The sequence below is a fragment of the Giraffa tippelskirchi genome, chromosome 8, assembly GCF_054371585.1.
Source record: "Giraffa tippelskirchi isolate mGirTip1 chromosome 8, T2T-mGirTip1v1.2.pri, whole genome shotgun sequence".
In the NCBI taxonomy this organism is placed as follows: Eukaryota; Metazoa; Chordata; class Mammalia; order Artiodactyla; family Giraffidae; genus Giraffa; species Giraffa tippelskirchi.
In genome coordinates this window covers 57,259,951-57,277,077 of record NC_137282.1, presented here as the reverse complement: position 1 = coordinate 57,277,077, position 17,127 = coordinate 57,259,951, and the positions used below count along the sequence as shown (strand labels likewise).

Here is a 17,127-nt window from a genome sequence, read left to right as displayed (position 1 = left end):
ATTGTTTTTGAGATTGCATCCAAGTACTGCATTTTGGACTCTTTTGTTGACCATGATGGCTACTCCATTTCTTCTAAGGGATTCTTGGCTATAGTAGTAAGTGGTGGCAATTCTTACTGAAAATACCTAAAAATCTGAAAGTGGCTTTTGAATCATCAAATTGGTGAGATTATATTCAGTATATTTGCTTTGCTTCATTTTAGTTCTTTTCAGCATCGGTTGGGCATTCCTGGTGTAAATAGCAATTCTCTATTAAGCGGGATTCTCTGTGTGATCCTGCATGGGGGTTGGATTAGTAGATAGACATTTATGTTTTTGGTACCTGTGGCTCTTTGCATTGGCAGAGCGGGTGCCAGCCAAGAGGCTGTTACAGGTGGCCCAGGTGATGGAGGGGCTCATGAACGGGTGGGGACCTGCCCCTCACCATGCAGTGAATCTGGGAGAAGACAGGATGGATTCAGAGATGTGTCAGAGGGGAACACAGCAGAGGGCTTTGTGATACCCAGATGAGGTCCATGAACTTGAGATCTAATTCACCTTTCGTGTGAATTGGCTTCTGTGTCCTTTAGAGTCAATGAAAATATGGTGTTTTAAATCACAAATTGTGTGAATAAACATGCTTGTGAAGTTGACTTTTGAAACAAACAGTACTTATGGCTTCCCTGATAGCTCAGTTGGTGAAGAATCTGCCTGCAATGCAGGAGACCCTGACTCAATTCCTGGGTTGGGAATATCTGCTGGAGGGATAGGCTATCTGCTCCAGTACCATGGGCTTCCCTTGTGGCTCAGCTGTTAAAGAATCTGCCCGCAATGCGGGAGACCTGGGTTCGATCCCTGGGTTAGGAAGATTCCCTTGGAGAAGGGAAAGGCTACCCATTGCAGTATTCTGGCCTGGAGAATTCCAGGGACTGTATAGTCCACGGGATCACAAGGAGTCGGACATGACTGAGCTACTTTCATGGTACATACATTTATACCTATCCCATGGCACTGTGTGGTTTTTCTCCACTGTATGACTGCCCAATTCCTTTGTACTCGTGATGCTATCATCACATTCTTTCCAGCACTGGGCCTCAGTTTTTTGAGGATTTATTCAGTATCCACAGCTTTGTAATGAAGACAGTGAAGAGAGCAATCCTTCCATGCTGCGTGTGGTGGGGTTAGCCCCGTTCTGGGCACCTTTGCCCTTTGAACTGGTTATGACCAATCCTCCCACTTTGCTGTTGAGGGAAGTGTGACAGAAGTCCACAGAAGTTGTGTAATGTTCCCAAGGACATAGAGATCTTTGTTGATGGGATCTATATATAGACCCGGAGCTGTAAAAGGGTCCATTCCAGAGCTCAGGCATTGCAACTTGAAGCCGTCCTGACACCCCATCCATCATGTGGATGACGTGGGAGCACAGGCAGATAGACGCACAGAAATGAGACGTGGCCTGGGAAAGGAGTGAGCTCTGTGTGTGTGTGTGTGTGTGTGTGTATGTGTGTGTGTATCTCTGTTTTAATATAGTAGATAAAGGAACATTCTTTACCTGACTCTGTCCCCTACAAAGAAATCCAAACGAGGAAGGAATTGTATTAGGTTGTGGAGACAGTGCTTCCAAGGCAGGACAGGATCACGAGAAGGAAAGGCATGTGGTGGAGGAAGTAACAGCAGTGGCAAAGCTACGAAAAAAAGCTGCCTTAGTGAGCATGGGGCAGGGTCCTAAATTGTCGAGTTTGACTTACTATATTTTGGTGTCCTAGAGGACGTCAAAAATAATTTGAATTTCTTTGAGTAGATACAGAAAAGCCATTGGAAATTTGGGGTAGAGAAATGACAGTTGTTTAGAGGATTTTTTAGGAAGTTATTACCCTGCAGGAGGAAATGGCAAACCACACCAGTATTCTTGCCTGGAGAATTCCATGGACAGAAGAGCCTGGCACGCTTGCAGTTCGTGGGGTCACAGAATCAGACATGACTGAGCGACTAACACTTAGGAAGTTTATTCTATAACCTGTCCGCTGATTTTATTTTTCTGCATGCTACTGATTAATATCTGAAAACACCCTATGCACTTTTTTTTTTATCCTGGTCTGTCTTCCTCACCCTGTAAAGTAAGCTATTTGAGGGCTGAGGTTGGGTCCCAGCAGACATGCAACTTCCTTTGTTCTTCAGAACTTTCTCTCTGGGAGCCGTGAGCTGCTGTGTCAATGATCTGACTGCCCCGAGACCACCCTGCTGAAGGTCACGTGGAGGCAGCCTAGTCTACGGTCCCTCCTTCCTGCCAACCCTGTCAGGTGGCAAACATGCAAGAAGCTGCCATGGGCCCCCTGGACCAGCCCCATGTCCGTCTGAGTGTTGTCACCTGACCTCCAGCAATGCCGCATGGAGCAAAAGAACCTCCCGGCTGACCCCTGCCCAGATTCCTCACCCATAAAACTGAGCTAAAAGATGACACTGCTGTTTGGAATTCAGGGCTGAATTCCAGCAGTAAGTAGTTAAGCAGCAGTAGTAACTGGAACAGATCAGGTCAGCTCACTTCAGCAGGGAGGATGGGAGTTGGGGAGAGGGGCCATCTGTCCCACCTGATATGACATCATTGAAGTTGCTGGTTGTACATTTCCATCTCAGTGATGAGAGTACATGGTGTAGAGAGGACTTGTTGAGTGTGAGTTGGTGGAATGTTGAGTTGACAACACTAGTTAGATCTAACATCCTGGATCTCCCTTCCATCCCAGAAATATCCCCAAATTCAATCTCTGCTTTTTCTTCCAGAGGGCACCTTTCTTTAGACAGTTTTCATCTCACGCAGTGTCACTCGGGCGAGGACAATGGACGGTCCTCCCTCTCGGGTCTTTGCTTTCACGTGTCCCGTGTATGCTTCTTCAAGTCCAGTAAGCTACACTTGAGATCACAGTCAGAATCCAACTACTTTCTTGTCCAAAGAAAGTCACCTTCTCTGGGCCATCAGTTTCACTTTTTCTGGCCCGAAAGTCCTCCTTGAGGCCATTCTCTTAAATGTTAATGTTTCCCTGTCTAACGGTCCATGCATAGACAGCCCACGGTAGAGGCACTGCAGATACAATCAAAACTATGTTTAGGAAAAAGTCGATGAGACACCTGTGGTTTTTCATATGGGATCTACACTGGTCCTTTCTTTATTAACGTATTTTTCTCTTTTTTTGAGGTGCATCTTACACGAGCAAAGTGTATGAATGTTAGGATGACAGTTTTACAGCTTGATGAAATTTTACAGATGTGTGGATGAAGAATGGTACAGAATATACCAATTCTAAATCATTTTAGAAAAGTCCTTGTCCTCTTAGCTTGAAACCTGAGTGATGGGCTTGGCCAACTTCAGGCTTTACCCAAGGAGTTTCCTTGACGAGAGGGTATGATGTCTACATGTTTTGTATCTCATGCTTTTTGTACCTCATTAGAGAATATCCTAGCAAATAAAAACCTATTTTGTAGCCTTGTGACCCCAACTATATGAGTGCTTGCCTTTTTAAAAATAGCCTTTCCTCCTGTGACAACTGAGAACCCCTATTATGTATAGTGAATAAAAGTAAAACATTTTGAGATGAAATTTTTCATTCTTAATTCATTATTAGAAATATTTTACAGGTGAGTATCTGTGACTACTTTGTTTACTTCACCCTGATTTTATTTTATTTTATTTTTTTGAGTAAAGTCATCAAGATATACCTCCAGGTTTTTCTTCAGATGTAACCTCAGGCAATGGCCAATACAGGTCATTTTAATTTTTATTTTAGTATAGTCCTAGATTTGTTTGTGCTTAACAACTAATATCTTTTTTTTTAATCGGAGTATAGTTGCTGTTTAATGTAGTATTAATTTCTGGTATACAGCAAACTGGATCAGCTGTGCATTTGTGTATATCCGCTCTTCCTTGGATTTCCTTCCCATTTAGGTCGCCACAGAGCATTGACTAGAATTCTCTGCACTACGCAGTAGGTTCTCCTTAGTTTTATACATAGACTGTGCTGTGCTTAGTCGCTCAGTCGTGTCTGACTCTTTGTGACCCCATGGACTGTAGTCTGCCAGGCTCCTCTGTCCATGGGGATTCTCAGGGCAAGCATACTGGAGTGGGTTGCCATGCCCCCCCTCCAGGGGATCTTCCCAACCCGGGGATCTAACCCAAGTCTCCTGCATTGCAGGTGGATTCTTTACCTTCTGAGCCACCAGGGAAGCCCAAGAATACTGGGGTGGGTAGCCTATCCCTTCTGCAGGGGATCTTCCTGACCCAGGAGTGGAACCAGGGTCTGCTGCATCGCAGGCGGATTCTTTACCAGCTGGGCTCCCAGGGACACCCCATACAGAGTATACTGAGTATCAGTAGTGAATAGATGCCAATCCCAGTCTCCCGATCCATCCCACGCCTGCCTTGCCCCGTTTGCTGTCTGTACATTTGTTCTCGTCATCTGTGTCTCTGTTTCTGCTTTTTGCCAATAAGTTTACCTGCACCATTTTTCTAGATTCCACACATATCTGTTAATCTGCGATATTGGTTTTTCTCTTTCTGACTTTCTCCACTCTGTGCGGCAGTCTCTAGGTCCATCCAGGCAGCTGGTGTCGATGGAGCATTTTGTACACACCACCCAGCATCCTGAACCCCTTATATACACTAGCTGTTCACTCAGTGCCACAGTTGTAATGAGAAGGGCCAGGCCCTCATCCCCTTCTTACAAGTGACACTGAGGCACATGGCATTAAATGACTTCCGAGGTCATCTGGCCGGGATGTAATAGAGCCTGTGCTTCATCCCTGGCCAGCAGTTGCCTGAGGCCCTCATCCCCTTCTTACAAGTGACACTGAGGCACATGGCATTAAATGACTTCCGAGGTCATCTGGCCGGGATGTAATAGAGCCTGTGCTTCATCCCTGGCCAGCAGTTGCCTGTGCCCCTCCCCACTGTACCCTATGGCTTCTGGATGCCCAGGGGAAGCACCAAAGTTGGAGTAAGCCACCATCTGGCTGCTAGAGCCCATTATTTAAGGAGGCTGATGGAGTTTCTCTTAATTGTGTTTAAAAAGCAGAGATGTTACTTTGCCAACAAAGGTCCATCTAGTCAAGGCTATGGATTACCAGTGGTCATGTATGGATGTGAGAGTTGGACCATAAAGAAAGCTGAATGCTGAAGAATTGATGCTTTTGAACTGTGGTGTTAGAGAAGACTCTTGAGAGTCTCTTGGATTGAAAGGAGATCCAACTAGTCCATCCTAAAGGAGATCAGTCCTGAATTGGAAGGACTGATGTTGAAGCTGAAACTCCAATACTTTGGCCACCTGATGCGAAGAGCTGATTCATTTGAAAAGACCCTTATGCTGGGAAAGATTGGGGGCAGGAGGAGAAGGGGACGATGGAGGGTGAGATGGTTGGATGGCATCACTGACTCAATGAACATGAGTTTGGGTAAACTCTGGGAGCTGGTGATGGACAGGGAGGCCTGGCATGCTGCAGTCCATGGGGTCGCAAAGAGTCAGACACAACTGAGTGACTGAACTGAACTGAACTGGGAAAGATGTACATGATAGACTTGACATCATTTGGAGTTGAATCTGGGCCACCCACAGTTCCGGAACAGGAAGCAATAATAACAGGTCCAGCCAGCTTAGCATCTTGACTGCCTGGTTCCCCACAACCATCTGTGGGGCAGGCACTGGTTTGGATGTCAGGACCCTTGGGCAGAGAGAGCTTAAGTTGACTGAAGGCCACTGGTTAGGGTGGAGAAGGCAATGGCACTCCATTCTAGTACTCTTGCCTGGAAAATCCCATGGACGGAGAAGCCTGGTGGGCTGCAGACTATGGGGTCGCTAAGAGTCGGAAATGACTGAGCAACTTCACTTCCCCTTTTCACTTTCATACATTGGAGAAGGAAATGGCAACCCACTCCAATGTTCTTGCCTGGAGAATCCCAGGGCAGGGGCAGCTTGGTGGGCTGCCGTCTATGGGGTCGCACAGAGTCAGACACGACTGAAGCGACTTAGCAGCAGCAGCAGCAGCAGGGTAGAACTAGGCTGCTAACCCAAATACTGGCTTTGAGCTTGTTCTCTTAACCACTGAGCCATGTTACCTCTGAAAAGAGGACAAAACAGCAACACAGGTTTCTAAGGTCCAGAGAAGGAGAGCTCTTGATCCAAATAACCCCTGAGGCGTCAGCCAACCTGTATTTTGTCTTAGCTCCCTCTTCTCCACATGTGGGCAGTCACCCTCTCCCTGCCCCATGAATTGCACCTGAGAAGCTCTGCGTGTCCAGGACACTTCTGTTACGCACACCATCATTTGCTATGGAGAAGGGTCATCATGTTGCCATGATTGTCAAAGCCATCTTGCATGTAAGTGAAGCATCTGCTAATTTGCCTTCAAAACACTGGTGATGTGAGTTTTCTGCAGCCTTGAATCTTCAGATTTCTGCTCTCAGGAAAGAATTCTGTGATTTGACAATGTTTCCTAAAAAATGAATTTTGTTTCCACTGGGAAAGAAAAAAATCATTTAGGGGGTCTTTCTAACAAAAATATGTTGCATTTCCAAAAGAACAGTTTTAGTTTTGTATCCCATTAAATTAAAAACTCCTTGAGACAATTGTGCATCTTTCTCTGTAATCACTCAGAGAGCTTATGATTAAATAAATCATTACATTTCAGTTTTTTATGCCTTCTTTATAAATTCACCCCATTACTGTTATGTAATGTCTTTCTCTATTCTTGGTAATATTCCTTATTCTAAAGTTTATTCTGAAGTATTCTCTGCCTGATAAAATATAGCCACTCAAGTTTATTTTAGCTAGAGTCATATGGTATATCTTTTTCCTTTTTTTTTTTTATCCTTTTAGTCTATCTTTGTCTTTATGTTTAAAATGGGCTTCTTGTAGACAGAGCCGTGTTAGGTATTACTTTTTCATCCAAGATGACCATGTCTGTCTTTTAATTGGTGTGTTTATGTGTTTATCTTTGATGTAATTATAGATAAGATTGGATTAAGGTCTACTGTTTTGTTATCCATTTTCTATTTGTTCCATCTGTTCCTTTGTAATTTAAAATCTGTCTGCTTTTTGCTGAAGTACTTTTTATGCTTCTGTTTTTCTCTCTGACATTGGCTTATTATTTATGCCTCTTAAATATTTTACTGGATACACTTAATACAGTCCACTTTCAAATAATATTATTTGACTTCACAAGTTGTGTGAAAGTGAAAGTCCCTCAGTCGTATCTGATTCTTTGCTACCTCATGGACTGTGCAGTCCATGGCATTCTCCAGGCCAGAATACTGGAGTGGGTAGCCTATCCCTTCTCCAGGGGATCTTCCCAACCCAGGAATAGAACCAGGGTCTCCTGTACTGCAGGCAGATTCTTTACCAGCTGAGCTATGCGGGAAACCCCACAAGTTGTGAGCGTACCTGTAACTGTATAACTCGCTCTCATTTTTTGTGCTATCGCTTTAATTTATCTTATTTTTCCATACGTTTCAAATGCACAGTATATTGCTACTGTTTACCCTTGTTAAAATAAATTGTATTTTAGAGTGATTTTTAACAAAGGAAAAATATATTTTACATGTAGCATTATTTTCATTGTTCCTGGAGATTTTCATTTGTGGAAATCCCAAGTTTCTATAGTGTCCTTGTCTTACTTAATCATCGGTCTTACACGCCTGATCATGGGGATCAGAAGATGGGGCTCTCTGCTGCTTCAGGATTAGGTGAGCTATGTGTCCGTGGCTGTCAGGGATGGGGTTTCTCGGTGGTCCTGCACCTCCCCAGCGTGAGGACAGTTCTTCCAATCTGGACTCAGATGGTTTCTTGCCCCACCTCCCAGGGATGAAGGACCTTTCTTAAAAACCATATTCACTCTCCTCCTGGGTGCAGTGGATCTCCCTTGTGCTCTGAGGATGACAAGGTATGCTGCCTTTTCTCAGAAGCTCGAGACTTTGGACCTCAGGGGGAAGAGATCAGGGCCATTCTCTTCTTCTAAGCATAGACCTTCAAAGGTTGCTTCTCCCAGCCTCCCACTTTGCGCTTTTGTCTTTTGCAGGAGCACTTGGTGAAGGCCTGTGGAGAAGAGCCTGGGAAGAGGTAGATGTTCTCCTTGTATCTCAGCTGCTGGGGTCTGTCTTCTCACTCAGCCTCAGCAGTTTATGCAGGGTCTCAGCTCACAGCTTCCTACCTGCCCAGGTGGGAGCCCTCTCTTCCATTTGTTCTTCCACAATGGAGGTAGGGCTCCCATCCATACATATGAAATTGATGAAGTGAAGGAAAACTGATAGCTCTTGCTGTGGAGGAGATGAACTGGGTGCTATAATAGGAATCCTCTCTGGGGGACAGGGAGCCACAGACAAGTGTCTGATTTGGAGGGGTAGGTAGTGGGTGGCAGTCTCCTCGAAGAAATAAAATGGAAGCTGTAACCCAAAGGCTGAAAATAAGCCAGACTTATTAAGAGTGGTGGTTGTGGCCATTTGGGGGGGCAGGGATTTGGAGAAACTTTCTAGGCAGAGAAAATATCAAAGGAACCTGAGGTGGGGGTTGCTACAGAGACTGACAGGTGGCACTGAACCTGGGAGGGGAAGCCTCCTGAGTGAGCCGGGAGACACGGAGAGTAGCCCATCCTACAGGCTGCCAGGGAAAGAAGCTCGGCTCGTCCTCCAAGTGCCCTGGGAAGTGGCTGGTGCCTTGTGGGAGGATAGCGTGTCAGCCAACGTCCTAGCAGGAAACAGATGACAGGCTCAGATGGGGTGACTGAGAGGCACGTAAGGTAGCTGGTCTTTACAAGGTCGAGACAAGTTGCAAAGAAGCCGAGCTGGCATGGTGAAGCCCTAGTGCTTTCAGGCGCAGCCAGGAGCTGTTACCACTGAGCCTAAAGTGGAAAGGAGGGACTGATAGCGCTGAACCTGGGGAAGATGAGTTCCCAGGAGAGTCTCCTCAGGTGCCAATGCCTTTGCTGGAGTGATGCCAGCTCATGGTTATTCAGCAGGGGAAATCCTCCCAGCTCTTGCCTGAGGAGCCAACTGGTAAACCCCAGTGGAAACCCAAATGCAACAGAGCCCTTTAGCCTAGTTCTCAGAGATCAGCCTCTCAGGCACAGGGCAGAGTGGAGGTCACAGAGGACATGGAAGAGGACTGAAAGGAAGAGGACCTGAATTCCCTTTTTGAGAGGTCAGTCTACCTGTGGTACAGACAGTGGACAGAAGATGCAAATGTGGCAATGAGCAATCGGTGCATCAGAGGCTCCTCCTGGCACTAAGGAATGATCCAGAAGATGCAGATGTGGCGATGTGGGTGCACAAGAGGCTTCTCCTGGCTCTTGGGAGTGATCGTGGATAAGCAGGATGGACGTGAGATGCATTTTGAACCTAGAAAAGGCAGAGCTCGTTGGGTAAGATTTGACAGGGGAGGCAAGGTCAGGGATAACTCACAGGCTTTTGTAACAGGGTGAAACCGGCATCTTTTTGGAAATGGAGAGTGCTTGGCAGAACCATGTCAGAGTGAGGAATCAAGACTGATGGTTTGGAGGTAGTTTGGGTCTGCCAAGAGGAGGTGTCAAGAGAGAAGTCATACGTCTCCTTCTAAGATATGCATTCTCCTCATTGAAAAAGTCTTCAGATGTATAAGTAATGCATCTAATGAGAACATGTTTTTGAAGTTCACTGTCTTTATTTTTTATAACCCAGTAGTAATGTCAGAGAGGAATAGACAGACCATGGAGCAACAGGAAAAGATTTCCAAATCATATACATGATAAGGGATTAATACCCAAGACATGCCAAGAACTCCTACAGTTCAATAGCAGAAGAAAAAAAATCAGTTTAAAAAGAAGTGGAGGAACTGAATAGACGTTTTCCCAAAGACATACAGTTTTCCTACAGGTACATTAAAAGATGTTCAGCATCGGTAATTACCAGGGAAATACACATCAAAACCACAGTGAGGGATTACCTCACACCGGTCAGAATGGCTGTTATCAAAAACACAAGAGATATAAGGATGTTGAGAAGGATGTGGAGAAAAGAGGATGTGCACTATCGGTGGAAATGTAAGTTGCTGCAGCCGCTATGGGAAACAGGATGGTGGATTCTCAAAATATTAAAAATAGAGCTGCCATATGATCCAGCAATCCTGCTTCTGGGTATTTATCCAAAGGAAATGAAATTCGGATCTCAATGAGACATCTGTACTCTCATATTCATTGTAACATTATTCACTGCAGCCAAGATATAGAAACGACCTAAATGTCTGACTACAGATGAATGGATAAAGAAGATATGGTATATCTAATGGTATATTATCCGTCACGAGAAAGAAGGAAGTACTGCCATTCATGACAGTGTGGATGGATCTTGAGGGCAGTATGCTAAGTGAAATAAGTCAGACATGGACTTTTAAAAAATTGCAACTCATAGAAACAGTAGAGTTATGGTTGGGGAGAAGGAAGTGGGGAGAAGTTGGCCAAAGGTTACAGAGTCCCAGTTATAAGATGAATAAGTCCTGGGGGTCTAATGTACAGCAGGGTGACTGTAATTAACAATCTTGGAAAGTTGCTAAAAGAGTAGGGCCTAAATGACCTCAACCCCCTCTAAAAAATGGTAATTTTATGAGTGATGGCGATATTAGCTAATACTATGGTAGTCATCATTTTACAAATATAAGTGTATTATTAGATCAATGCATTGTACACCTTACATTTGTGCAATGTTATATGCCAGTTATATCTCAGTAAAGCTAGGAAAAAAATGTTTTTCTTTTCTCGGATACTTATGGTCTTCGTTATCAGATTAGAAAATTAAAAAAAAAATGCTCTTGAAAACCGTAGAATTTTAGCTCTGTGAATATTTTTCCAGATTCAGTTTATGTGGTAAAGCCTGTTCTACATTTAACAGGGGAGATCTGGTTGGGGATAAAAATGTATAAATGTTTGGCCAGAAGAACTGGTGTGCGGCCAAGCCATATGGATTCCTTCCATCTAGATGGTGGGGGGCGGGGAGCAGGGAGTGAGTGGGTGAGAAGCAGAGGGGCAGTGCCAGGGAGGGGCAGAGGGCCAGGATGCATGAATGGGCAACAGGGTCAGCGCCTCCTGAGGTGCCCTGGATGCCCATGCGCGCGCTAAGTCACTTCAGTCATGTCCGACTCTGTGCCACCCCATGAACAATAGCCCACCAGGCTCCTCTGTCCGTGGGCTTCTCCAGGCAAGAGTACTAGAGTGGGTTGCCATTTCCTTCTCCAGGAGCTCTTCCTGACCCCAGGATTGAACCCGTGTCTTACATCTCCTGCACTGGCAGGCAGGTTCTTCACCACTAGTGCCACCTGGATGAGCACGATGAAAATGTCATTCTGTTTCCCAAAAGCCAGGACTGGCTTCTTCCAGGACCCCTTGCCTGGGTGCCAGCAGGAACTTTCTCAGCCTGAAGTTGCCCGTCTGCTTGTGGACTGAGTGACACAAGGCCACCCAGACTCCCAGCAGGTCTTTCCCAGAGCTGGTTCTCTGGCTTGCTGGGTTCAGATAAGGAGTTTACCAGATGGGCATCCAATAGGCCGTCTTTAGAAAGCTCTCATTCCAAAATTCTATACCAATAAATCTCTTTCTTCCAGAATTTTAGAAATTTGCTTAGCTCACATGGATCTCCTAAGTAGAAGTCAATGTCTTGTCCTCTATAGGTAAACAATGTGTCCGATGAGAACCGTTTTTGAAGTTCACTGTCTTTCCTTCTTTCCGAGCCAGCAGTAGTAAGTATCCCAGAGCAGGAGACAGACTGTAGAGCAACACGACAAGAAACATCACATCTTCCTTTTGTTTGGCCCCTGGAGGACGTCTGTGAGTCCAGGAGATTGAAAAGTACTTCTTGAAAACCATAAAACGTCAGCTCTGCAGATAGTTTCTGCCATCTTGAGTCTTGTGTCTCACTGAACGTCACCTCTCCCATTCTTGTGTTTATTCTCCCTTCCCTCTGAGTCTCCTCTAGTAGAATAGTGAGTAACAGAAGCGATAGGATCTTTTCACAGTCAAGACTTGGTGTTTCCTCTAAAGAAGTCCCCATGAAAAGATGCAAGTCAGCCCAAGAGGCATTGGGCATTGAACTAAAAGAAAAAAAAAACACAGGAAAGTGATTTGATCTCTTTAACCCCAGCCTGAGGTCTTGCATGACTTTACCACGTGCATCAAGTATTGTCTGCAGAATTCTGTAACTGTCAATTTTAAGGAAATAAATATACAGAGCGGTACATTTGTTTATATTCTACTTGCCACATTTTTGACGTTGAGTCGGAATAAGTTGGATTGAGAGGCTCTTTTGTGTGGTTCTCTGTCAGCTACACCATGAGGGTGCCAGGAACTCTGTACCTGATTGCATAACTGTCACCTTTGCATCACTTTCGTGTCAGAGACGGCACAGGCTGCTTGTAAAGCAATGTTATCTTTTCTTTATAGAGTACTACTAAAGGTCTGCTCTCATCTGATCTTTAGTTTATATGAATTTCTTTATTTTATATAGAATACTTTTGCCTAAAGCAGGGTTTGCAGCCTATTGAGAGCTGAGGACAGTCTGCAAACCAGAAACCCATCTCTGTGTGAAATTCACTGACCTGGTCAGGAACTAAATCCTTCACCATCACTGCATTATTGATCTACTCTTAACATGCAGGGATTTAAATAAACTACCAAAAATACATAGTTACACACATTGTATACATGTGCTTCGGCAGAGAAGAGTTTACTTTTTGTGAATGGACACAGCTGATAATTTAAGGGCATGTCGTTAAAACTCAGTGTTTTACTCTGTTTGTTGCCTGGGAGATTAGAGATACCCAGAAAGAATTTAATGACTGACGGATGAATGAGTATAAAATGTTGGCTCAAGTCAGCGATGGTGGCATGGTGTTTCTCTATCAGTGCTTTATCAGTACAGTAAGTCCCGTACATACGAACCTTCAAGTTGTGAACTCTCAAAGATGCAAACATGCGTTTGCATGTCCAATCACATTGTTAGTTCACGCATCTGGCTTACAGTATCACTTTTGTGCATCCTCTTTAGGTACTTTTGTGTACTTTACTGTACAGTACTGTATACAGTACTATGTAATACAGTGTCTTTATTTCTTGACTGTTCATTCAATGCCAGCCCCTGTATGCCAGCTATCATATTATACTACTGAACTTTTCAAGATACTGTACTGTAAGATTAAAAAGTTAAAAAAAATTTGTGTTTGTGTTTTGAGTATGACTTGTGTGAAAAGTACTATAAACTTATTACCGTACAGTACTATATAGCCAATCGTGTTAGTTGGGTGCCTTTGTTGTTGTTGTTGTTCAGTCACTAAATCGTGCCTGACCCTTTGCAGTCCCATGGACTGCATCACGCCAGGCTTCCCTGTCCTTCACTATCTCCGAGAGTTTTCTCAAACACATGTCCATTGAATCGGTAATGCTACCTAACCATATCATTCTCCGTCATCCCCTTCTCCTGCTGACCTCAATCTTTCCCAGCATCAGGGGTTTTTCCCAATGGTCAGCTCTTTACGTCGGGTGGCCAAAGTATTAGAGCTTCAACTTCAGCATTGGCCCTTCCAGTGAATATTCAGGGTTGATTCCCTTTAGGATTGACTTGTTTGATATCCTTGAAGTCCAAGGGACTCTCAACAGTCTTCTCCAGCACCGCAGTTTGAAAGCATCAATTCTTCAGTGCTCAGCCTTCTGTATGGTTGGGTTCCTAGTGGCTGACTTTGTTGGAATGAACAAAATTGAACTTACGAACGCACTCTCAGAACAGAACTCATTCGTTTGTAGAGAACTTACTGTAATGCAAGACTAGTACCTGTTCATCTTCTCCTGGGGCAGTGACACCTCTAAACAGTGCCACCTCTAAACTCTAAAACAGTGTAACCACTGACCTCTAAAAGTAAGGTTGTCTGGATGATAGCATCTGAACAGTTGGACGTGTTAGCTTCCTAGGTGGCACTAGTGGTAAAGAACTCGCTTGCTCAAGTGAAGGAGACAGAAGAGATGCAGGTTCGATCCCTGGGTTGGGAAGATCCCCTGGAGGAGGGCAAGGCTACCCACTTGAGTATTCTTGCCTAGAGAATCTCTTTGACAGAGGAGCCTGGTGGGCTGCAGTCCTTAGGGTCACAAAGAGTCAGACACACATGAAGCGACTTAGCATGCACTTGGTTAATGTACTGATAATAAAATTTTTAATAAAAATTCTGTTTCTGCCAAAATAGAAAGCTTTAAACAAACATATAGACTAATATTAGCATAGCCATTAATCAGCATATACAACCTGAGTAGATCACGGAAATATGAATCCACATAAAAGTATTGTCACTCTTTGCATGACTTTTTTGCACAGGTACTTATTCACATGTGTGTTTATGCTTATAGGAGTGTGTCTGTATAACCTTAGTAATCATAGAATGTATTTATACATACAAGGTGCTCAAATATTTGTGGAATGAATGGTGTGTCTCTACTACTCAATGAATGTTTAGTGAACTGTTTGGAAGAAAGAGGAAGCACATTTGATAAGGTACAATTATTCCACCGTCTAATATTTTACGTGAAGCCAATCTTGGCAGCAAACAAAGGCACCTCTATTTGTACAGGATGATTGGACACAACACACTCTGATGTGTTTTTAAAGGGATAGTCCCTGGCCTGAGACACATTTCATTCCAAAAGTATGTTTATTTTTCACTGATGACACATTAGAGTAAAGGAAACAGATGATGGATATTATGTTACGTATTACAAATGGTAGGAAAGCATTGAGCCTTCTGTATGACCTCAGCTGCGTGCAAGGAACTCAGTAACAATTTGCTCTCTACTGAGACTGCAGATGTTTTACATTGTAACTTGATATTTTAGGATGTTGTTTATGCTAGTAAAATGCCTCCCCAATTTATAATGAAAAAAATCTTATGGAATTCAATATTTATTTCTTATTTTGTAAATTTACTTTTTTACATAGGGTTTGGGTGGTTAAAATTTTAGCAGAAACCATGGTTAAATTTATGACGTATCGTTGTTGACATCCTTCGAATCTCAAGTAGGTTAATGTATTCCACACCTGTTTCATGAATGTGTTTTATGTGTTGGTGCTTTTAGGGGGCCCAATTTTCAGCATGAGGACATACAGAACACATATATCAATTTTGTGAAAAAAAAAGGGAACTCTTGCACTGTTGGTGGGGATGTAAATTGATACAGCCACTATGTAGAACAGTATGAAGATTCCTTAAGAAACTAGGAATAAATCTACCATATGACCCAGCAATCCCACTACTGGACATATACCCTGAGAAAACTGTAATTCAAAACAACACGTGTACCCCAGTGTTCACTGCAGCACTGTTTACAGTATCCAGGACATGGAAGCAGCCTAAAAGTCCATCAGCAGATGACTGGATAAAGGAGATGTGGTGGGTGTATATATATATGTATATATACAATGGAATATTACTTGGCCATAAAATTGGATGAAATTAAATCATTTGTAGTGATGTCCATTTGTAGTGGATGGACCTAGAGTCTGTCATATAGAGTGAGATAAGTCAAAAAGAGAAAAACAAATATCGTATATTAATGCATATACATATGGAATGTAGAAAAATGGTACTGGTGAACCTACATGCAGGGCAGGAATCCTTTGGCCACCTGATGCGTGGAGCCAACTCATTGGCAAAGACCTTGATCCTGGGAAAGATTGAGGGCAGGAGGAGAAGGGGGTGACATAGGATGAGATGATTGGATGGCACCACTGACTCAATGGACATGAGTTTGAGCAAACTCCGGGAGATGGTGAAGGACAGGGAAGCCTGGCGTGCTGCAGTCCATGGGGTCACAAACAGTTGGACATGACTTGAGCGACTGAACAGTGAGAACAGCAGAGGTGCAGATATAGGGACTGGACATGTGGACAAAACGGGGAAAGCAGAGGGTGGGACAAACTGAGAGGGTAGCACTGACATTCATGCATTCCCACGTGTGAAATAGTAACTAGTAGATAAGTAGTGAGGACCTACTGTGTAGCACAGGGAGTCCCGCTTGGTACTCTGTGACGACCTGGATGGGTGGGATGGGAAGGGAGACTTAAGAGGGAGGGGACATATGTATCCTTATGACTGATTCACGCTGTTGTACAGAAGCCAACACAACGGTGTAAAGCCGTTACACTCCAGTTAAAAATAAATTTTTTAAAAAGGGGGGACACATTGGAAAGCGTGACACTATTTGTAAATAAAGCCTGATGGCTCAGGTATATGCATTGGCTCCTTCTTTTTAGTTTACTTGCTGGGCTCGTGAATTATTTCACTCACGAGCATAAAAAGAACTCAAGCCTCCATCACAAAAGGTGCCTGAATTTAGCTCCAATCTCACAGCTTAAAAACCTGCTCCAGCAGTAAGATTCACCTTGTTTATTTCTCAGGCGATCACTCTTGGAAGCCAGTTTTAAATGAAGTTTCAAGAGTCAGGATGTAAGGTGAATAATTATGACTCTCAGCCTGTCCACACGTGTGTCTTTCCCCTTCTGATTCATCAGTGATCGAAGACCTGAACTTTCAAAAAGGGCGAAGGTCCCGGAGGGCTGTCACTGAAGAATGCACACATTTGTCCAGTTTCTCTGTGACTGAAAACTGCAAGATATTTCAAGAAAGATGCATTCTATCTGAGAAAGACCAATTGCCTTCTAAGTTGTTGTTAACCAGAGCACAGAAGATATTTCCTTTCCTGAATGTCATGTAAAATGTAATAGCCAGACTTCCCTGGTGGTCTGGTGGTTAAGACTTTGCCTTCCAATGCAGGGGATGTAGGTTCAACCCTTGGTCGGGGAGCTAAAATCCGATGTGCGTCATGACCAAAGAACCAAAGCCTAGAAGAGAAGCAGTGTCATACAAATTCAATATAGGCTTAAGAAAATGGTCCACATATCAAAGAAAAAAAAATTTTTTTAAATGTGATAGGGTCTTCCACTTCTCAAGGTCATGGGGGTATGAATGCTCCTTTGCTTAAGGCAGTTCTGTCCGGCTGCCCACCAGACCCAAGTTCTGAGGGTGTGAATCCCCGGGAGGCGACAGGGCGAGATACCTCTGGTGGCTGCACCTGAGGCCGCCGGCACCTCCACCCAGGACCCACCCTCTT

The 17,127-nt window shown here is 44.0% G+C and overlaps 1 protein-coding gene and 1 long non-coding RNA gene across 6 annotated transcripts in view; both read left to right on the top strand.

The window, feature by feature from the left end:
- ADCY2 (adenylate cyclase 2) overlaps positions 1–17,127 on the top strand; it is a 436,561-nt gene that overhangs the window by 58,792 nt on the left and 360,642 nt on the right. The window lies entirely within an intron of this gene.
- LOC145517632 (uncharacterized) lies at positions 1,226–15,557 on the top strand. The gene is made up of 2 exons (XR_014062216.1): positions 1,226–3,970; positions 14,111–15,557. It is a non-coding gene; the product is annotated as an uncharacterized LOC145517632 (long non-coding RNA).